A 7,635-nucleotide genomic window follows, 5' to 3' on the forward strand; every position below is an offset into this window, starting at 1 on the left:
AATTGTGACACAATAATGTCAGACTCTTTTTTTCATAATTGTTTTTCTTTGTCATAAAGGAAGGTTTGGAATAAAGAGAAGGCAATAGGAGATGAGTATGATAGAGAAAAGACATCAATAACATTTTTTTCAGTACTTTTTCAGTCATGTTCAACTCTTCATACCCGCATTTGGAATTTTCTAGGTAAAGACCCTGCAGTGGTTTGCCTTTTCTTTCTCCAGCTAATTTTACACATAAGGAAACTGGGGCAAATGGTTAAATAACGTGTCCAGTTGGTAAGTGTCTGAGGCCACATTTGAACTCAGGAAGATAGATAGTCTTCCTGACTCTAGGCCTGGCACTCTATCCACTGCACCAGAGACAGTTATTAAAGGGCTTTATTGTCCACTTCAGCCAGGTTTCATTCTTAGTGAGGATACCCCACCATTCTGCAAACTAATACACTTGCAAAAAAACATAAGATTTGGGCTTGGATCTCTTGCTCTATTGAAAACACTCCCCAGTAGCTCTATTTCCTCATTAGTTTTTCCTGGGTTTGACAGAAAGACATTTGTCACTGTAAAGGAATTTGAGAAAACAGAATCCAATCCAAAGGATGGCCCATTCCGACCCCATTCCCTCTGGGAAGACTTTCCCTGCCTAGACTAACCCACCCTTCTGCCTGAAATCCCAAGGCGATTGCATCCTGAACTCTGCAATTTAGTCTTAATTACATATTGCTTTTATGTCTTTTGCTTCATCTGTGAGTCCAATAAGAAATCAATTCAGAATGAGAAAATTTCAGTTGTTATTGATCACAGTGGCCATCTAGTCCAAATTCTACATGAAAAAAGCAACCCTCTCTCATACATATCCAACAAGAAGTCACTTAGCCTTTGTTAAAAAGACTTCCAAAAAGGGGCAAATCTCCTTCCCTCCCCAGCATTCTATTCCATTTCTATGTAGCTCTAATAGTTAAAAATGGTTTCCTATAATCCAGACCCTTTTCAGTTTTCACCAATTGCTACTGTTTCTGTTCTTAGTTACAAAGGAGAACAAATTGAAGTCCTCTTCTATGTAAAAGTGTTTCTATTCTAGGAAGACAATCTTAATATCTCCTCGGTCTTAGTTCTGTCAACAGGCAATCACAATTTCATGAAATTTATATGAAAACTAGATTTCTTACAAGAGGAATGAACATACACATGAAACCCAAAGAGTTCAGCAATCCATACCGAAGTTAGCCCATTGATAACTACAACAAAGGAAGGATACCAGAATCTCTACCTAAAGGGACTTGGCTAGGGAAAAGAAAAGGGCAATAAAGGTAGGAAATGGGCAAAACCACTCAAGAAGAGGAGGAGCAAGGTGAAGGCAAAAGCCCTATTCTTTTCCTTTGGAAACTGCTACACCCTGGAGAGAGTTGGTCTGCTTATCTCCAAATTGGTCTGTTTATCTCCAGCCTCAGACACTTTCTGGCTTCAGAATCCTGACTATGTCATTTTTACCTCTGACTGCCTCAGTTTCTTCAATTGGAAAATATGGGATAATAATCCTTTCAAGATTGTTATGAGGATCACTTGGTATAATATTCATAAAGAACTTAGCCTGGTCCATAGTAAGTTCTTAAATGCTTATTCTGTTCTCAATCAACCTACAACATGGATTCAAGGCTTTTTGCCATTCCATTTGTATTCAACTGGAAATTTCCAAGCTGACTAATATTTTCCTTGAACTGTGGTATCAACAACTGAACTTACTACCCTAAACATGACTAGAGTAAAAGGCAATATCATCTTATTCCTATAAGCTATATGATTCTTAATGGAACCCAAGGCTCTTCTTTTTGGCTGCCCCTTATTTTGAATTTGTAGTCCGCTAAAACACCAGATTTTTTTTTCAGACAAATACCACCTAAATATAACTTTTCAATCTTATACTTTTACCCTGAATATTTGAACCCACATAAGACTTTATATTTATCCCTCTGGAATTCACAAAATTAGATTCATCCCAATGCTTTAGATGTCAAAACATTTTTAATCCTGTCATCAAATACACTGATTGTTCTTTCCAGCTCTGTGTTATCTGCAAATCTGATGAGCATGTGATCTATGCCTTTATACATGTCATTGATTAAAGTATTAATTGGTATAGGAGCAAGCACAAGTCCCAGAGAAACTCCTCTGAAGGGCTGTCATATGGGAATAGGGATTATTAGACTTGTTTTACTTATACCCAGAGGGTACGGCTAGGAATAAAGGGTAAAAATGGGAATGAAACAGATTTCAGTTCTGTATCTGGAAAAACATCCTAGTCCTTAAGTCTATCAAAAAGTAGACTTTGTCCTTAAGAAGTACTTGTGGGCCTTCAAATGAATCTTGGATGACCACTTAGTGGGATACTAAGTCAGGCAAAGGTTGAACTTTAGTTAGAAGTTCATTGTTTTAAGTCACATTCAATTCTTCATGATCACCTCTTCAATACACAGGAATGGTTTGTCATTTCCTTCTTCAAATAATTTTGCAGATGAGGAAACTAAGGTAAATAGGGTTAAGTTACTTGCTGAGGGTCACATAAGTTAAAAAAAATGTCTGAGGTCATATTTGAATTCAAGAAGATGAGTCTACTTGACTCCAGGCCCAGCACTCTATCCACTGAGCCACCTGAACTAAATAATCTCAAAGGTCACTTCCAACTTTCTCTCCGATATTCACCTTTCTAGTCTTGACTTTCTGCAATTCTCTAAGGAGTTGAGTAAATAAGAATGTAAAAAATAAAAAAGTTCCTTGGAACAATTTAAAAAATCATTAAATTGATTTTCCTGGAGAGGCCCTAGCTTACCAGAATAATCATTTTACCTTAGAATCTGGGGGTTCATTGCCAAACAGCCTTGGCAGTGCAGTACATGACGTTTGCTTGAGAAAGTCTAGAACTATAGACTGTTATATTTTTATCCTTTATCTTATGTTACTCCCAGATAGAAATTCATCTTTGGGCTTACTGGTTTTTGTACTGTTTTTCGAAAATATAGTTCATGTTGGATATGTTATAGATCAGAGTTCAAAATCAATAGATGTTGGCTTCCTGCCTGAGACTAAAACTCTGCTTGGAAACTACAGCTGATGTGAACAAAATTTCAACTACCAGCCTGGCATCTGTTAGAGGCAGCCACCTGGGAAAAGACAAGCTCTAGTACACATTTCTCTCTCTTCCCTTTCAAAGCAAGCTTTGAAATCCAGTCACATCCCCCTTCCCTCTTTCTGTACTCCAGACTTTCCTTCCCCTCCTCCAACTCTGAGCTTCAAGATTCAGCCCCACCTCTACCTTCCTCAAGAGGCCTTTGGGGGCCACCCAGCTACCGGGGCCTTACCTTCTGAGATGATCTTCCATCTATTCTGTATGTACCCCATCTATGTTGTTATTGTTCAGTGATTTTGTGATCCCATTTGAGGGTTGTTTTTTTTTTTTGGCAGAGTGACTTGCCATTTTTTTTCTCCAAGCTCATTTTTACAGATAAGGAAACTGAGGCAAATAGAGTAAAGTGACTTGCCTAGGGTCAAACAGCTAGAAAGTATCTGAAACCAGATTTGAACTCAGGTTTTCCTGACTCCAGGCTCAGTGCTATGTCCATTGTGCCCCCTATCCAGCTCATGGGGAATACAGTGTATAAGCATCAGGAAGACTTGAGTATTTTCCTTGCAGGATTGCTGTGAGGATCAAATGAATTGAGATTTGTTATTAAAAAAAAAGAAGAAGAAGAAGAAGAAGAAGAAGAAGAAGAAGAAGAAGAAGAAGAAGAAGAAGAAGAAGAAGAAGAAGAAGAAGAAGAAGAAGAAGAAGAAGAAGAAGAAGAAGAAGAAGAAGAAAAGGAAAGGAAGAGAAGAAGAGGAGGAGAAAAAGAAGAAGAAGAAGAAAAAGAAGAAGAAGAAGAAAAAGAAGAGAAGAAAAAGAGAAAAAAGAAAAAGAAGAGAAGAAGAAAAGAGGGAAAAGAAAAAGAGAAAAAAAGAGAAGAAGAAAAAGAGGGAAAAGAAAAAGAAAGAAAAGATAAAGAAGAGAAGAAAAACAAGAACAAGAAGAGAAGAACAAGAACAAGAATTTAACTCCTCGAGGATATGGACTGGTTTTGATTTGCTTTTCTTTCCAGTGCTTAGCACAGTGTCTGCCACAGAAAGGAGGACAGAGAGTGGACAGGGAAGTAAGAGAGAGGAAAAGGGAAAGAGAGGGAGAAAGGAAAGAGGGAGAAAAAGGAAAATAAAAGAAGAAATTGGGGGACACAGAGACAGGGGAGGAGGGAGGGAGATTGGCAGGAAAGAAAAAAAGAGGGGCAAGAGGTTGAGGAAGAGGGGTGGTATTGCAAGGGCTAAGAGTATGCTCCTCTGTTATCTCCTAATCCTTGCTCCTCTTGTTGTTTTCACAGCACCCAGTACAGACTTGGACATGCTTAATAAATGCTTGTAGACAAAATATCCCATCCTTCCTTGCAGTATTGATAACAGTGCAGAGTGGCACACCCTCCACCATGAAGTTGTAGGAGAAATTAAAGGTGAATCAGTTAACTCCATTACTTATCAGTCATTGTGGCAAAAGATTAATTCATATTTTTTTAATGGTGGTGAACCACTCTGTATGCAGTATAGTGCCTCCCACTCCCTCGGAAGTACAAAGAGGAGCAGAATAAGAGGACATTGAACATAACCAAAACTTAAATTATTTAAATTATTATGTGAACCCAAAGCCAAGGAGATTCTTGAGGTGACAGTCTGGATCATATGTGATCCCTTTCAGGGGCTACCTCTATCCAATGATCAGCAAAGAACTATGGGAATCAGTGTCATAAGGAACCTTGGGGATAGTCTACTCCAAACCCTCATTTTAGAGATGAGCGAATGGAAGGCCAGTGAGATAGCAAACAGCAGAGCCAGTGGTTAAAATCAAGGCCATCACTTTGTAAGTTCTGTACACTACCTCAGCTGTCACTCCATGCATCAGCAAATCGTATTGCTGGCTTTGGAAGTTATCTTCCTCGTTGTGAGGCTGTGTGACAGGATGGGGAGAGGCCCTGGATTAAGAGTCAAAGCCCTGGGTTCTACTTTGGCTCTTATCTGAGTAACCATAAACAAATGCACTCAGTGAGTGCAAGGGATAATGCTGTAAAAAAATTACCCTGGCATGGGTTCTGTCAATAAAAAGTTATTAAAAAACAAACAAAAAACAAATATACTCTTAGCTTTGATTCCCTATCTAGAACCTGAGAGAATTAGACTAGATCATCTCAAAGGCTCCTTTGATTCAAATGGTCTACTGAAAGGAAGTGGTGGAAGGAGGGGAGGGAGGGAGAGAGAAACAGACATACAGACAGAGACAGATACAGACACATATATACACACACGAGAAAAGAAAGACAGGGACGGAAGAAGGCGAAAGAGAAACACGGAGAAAGAAAGAAGAGAGGGACAGAGGGACTGAGGAAGGGGAGAGACAGAAAGACAGATGGACAGACAGATAGAGAGAGATGGAGACAAAGAGACAGACAGAGACAGAGGAACGGAGGAAAAAAGGGGGAGAGAGACACCACAAGGCAGCATCTCTCCACCCTGCTTTATGAGGGATTGTGCCAAATCACATAACTTATAAATAATAATTATTATTATAACAATAAAAATTCTTGTGGAGTGGGAAAGCAAAGAGTCTCAGAAAAGAAAAAATGAATTCCTGACCCTGGTGAATTGATAAACATGAACTTAGGAGGATCAAGAAAGGCTATAAATCTTTCACTTTTCACATGCCCCAAACCATCCATTACCAGACTTGAACTTTGCCTTTTCAGCTGTTCTCAGCAGAGACCAGTATGGTAAATACCACTCATGTCCGGAGGTTACAAATCCCTGGGAATGACTTCAGTCACTAGAGAAATAAAACAACATTGCTAGAACCCATTGACAGCTGTCTTTCAACTTTAGACATGTCTTGATTCCCCCTTGGTATTTATCTAGCAGCAGGACACCATTCCCCTTTAACTAGCTCCTTTTCCACTGAAATTCTGTCTTGATAAAGAAATTGCAGCTTCTAATTTGAGGGTGAAAAAAACCTTCTACAAAAACAATAACTGGAATTTTCTTTTGCATTTGTTACCAAGCATGGGTCACAGCAATCTCTCATTAATTGGTTAGGAGCAAGACATACCCATCCCTAATTCTATAAAGAGGATAAAGTTTATCTTCAGTGCCTCCATATGTCCTCTTTCTCTGTTCCTTTCTCTGTTCTCTGTATTCCTTCTACCCTGCCACATTGGGGCAGTGAGGGTGCCAGTAGATAGAGAGCCAGGCTTGAGGTCAAGAAGATTCATCTTCCTGAGTTCAAATCTGGCCTCAGACATTTATTAGCTGTGGGATCCTGGGCAAGTCACTTAACCCTCTTTGCCTCAGTTTCCTCATTTATAAAATGAGCTGGAGAAGCAAATGGCAAACCAATCCAGTATCTCTGCCAAGAAAACTCCAAATGGGGACATGAAGAATCAGACATATTGAGTCATGATTCAAATCATAAACCACCTTTGACCTTCCCCCTCTAGACTTTCTAAACAGTTTTTTTCCTGTGAGGGAAGAAATTATTCACCGACAATTTTGTTTACTTAGCTGAAACACTGCTTTACTTTCACACAGGGTTTTATCTATAGCATTTTACAAGGTGAACTTCCAAGTGATTACTCTGAGTGTCATGTCTACATTGGTCACCAGGTGGTGCTTTAGGCTAGAGCTGCCTCTGACAACAGTCCCAAAAAACAGCTAAATTAGCTAATACACTTTCTATAGCTGATGGAGCTACTGGGTGACTATTAAAATTGAACTACACTACTACATTCCCTGGCATCTCAATTTAGCCAGACTCAACTTCTCCCGGTGCATTCTAAAGTTCTTATCCAAGGTTATGATTTAATCCCATCATAATCCATAATTAAATTGTTCATCTCCTATATCAAATCAATTCAACAAGCATTTATTTATTATTTGCCTACTATGTGCACCCATATTTGCAATATCTATTTTTTTCCAATTTCTTTGGTCTCCAAAAAATTGTTCTTTTTCATGTAACAGACTCCTTGTTACAATGAAAACAAAATTAGAATCTGTTTTAAAACTCCTAAGAAATGCACTGTGGTTGTGTGTGTGTGTGTGTGTGTGTGTGTGTGTGTGTGTGTGAGAGAGAGAGAGAGAGAGAGAGAGAGAGAGAGAGAGAGAGAGAGAGAGAGATCTAAAATCTCAATATCTATTCAATATCTATTAATTCTTCTTCAACTGGTATCTCAGATCTACCTAAAGATTGATAGGGTATTCTGTCCAAATATTTTCCTTCTAAAAAAGAAGATTGAAGGACAAACTCTATTTACGTTTACATCCTACTATTTAGTTAGACCAGTATCAAATCCCAGTTCTCCCACAATCCCATGATCCAATGATCCTATGTCATTCTAGACGTCAGCTAAAGGAAAAGCTGATCGTGAAAAGGCTCTCTTGGGATTTCTTCAATAAGTCTCTGAAGTTTCTCAGAAGTTCTCCTCTGGTATTCTCCCCCCTCCCCATAAATCACAAGGGTTCTCTTTTCAAATGGCCCCCTCTGAATCTGCCATTAGTGTTTCAAGTTAAGTGCCCCAG

The sequence above is a fragment of the Antechinus flavipes genome, chromosome 1, assembly GCF_016432865.1.
Source record: "Antechinus flavipes isolate AdamAnt ecotype Samford, QLD, Australia chromosome 1, AdamAnt_v2, whole genome shotgun sequence".
Taxonomy (NCBI): domain Eukaryota; kingdom Metazoa; phylum Chordata; class Mammalia; order Dasyuromorphia; family Dasyuridae; genus Antechinus; species Antechinus flavipes.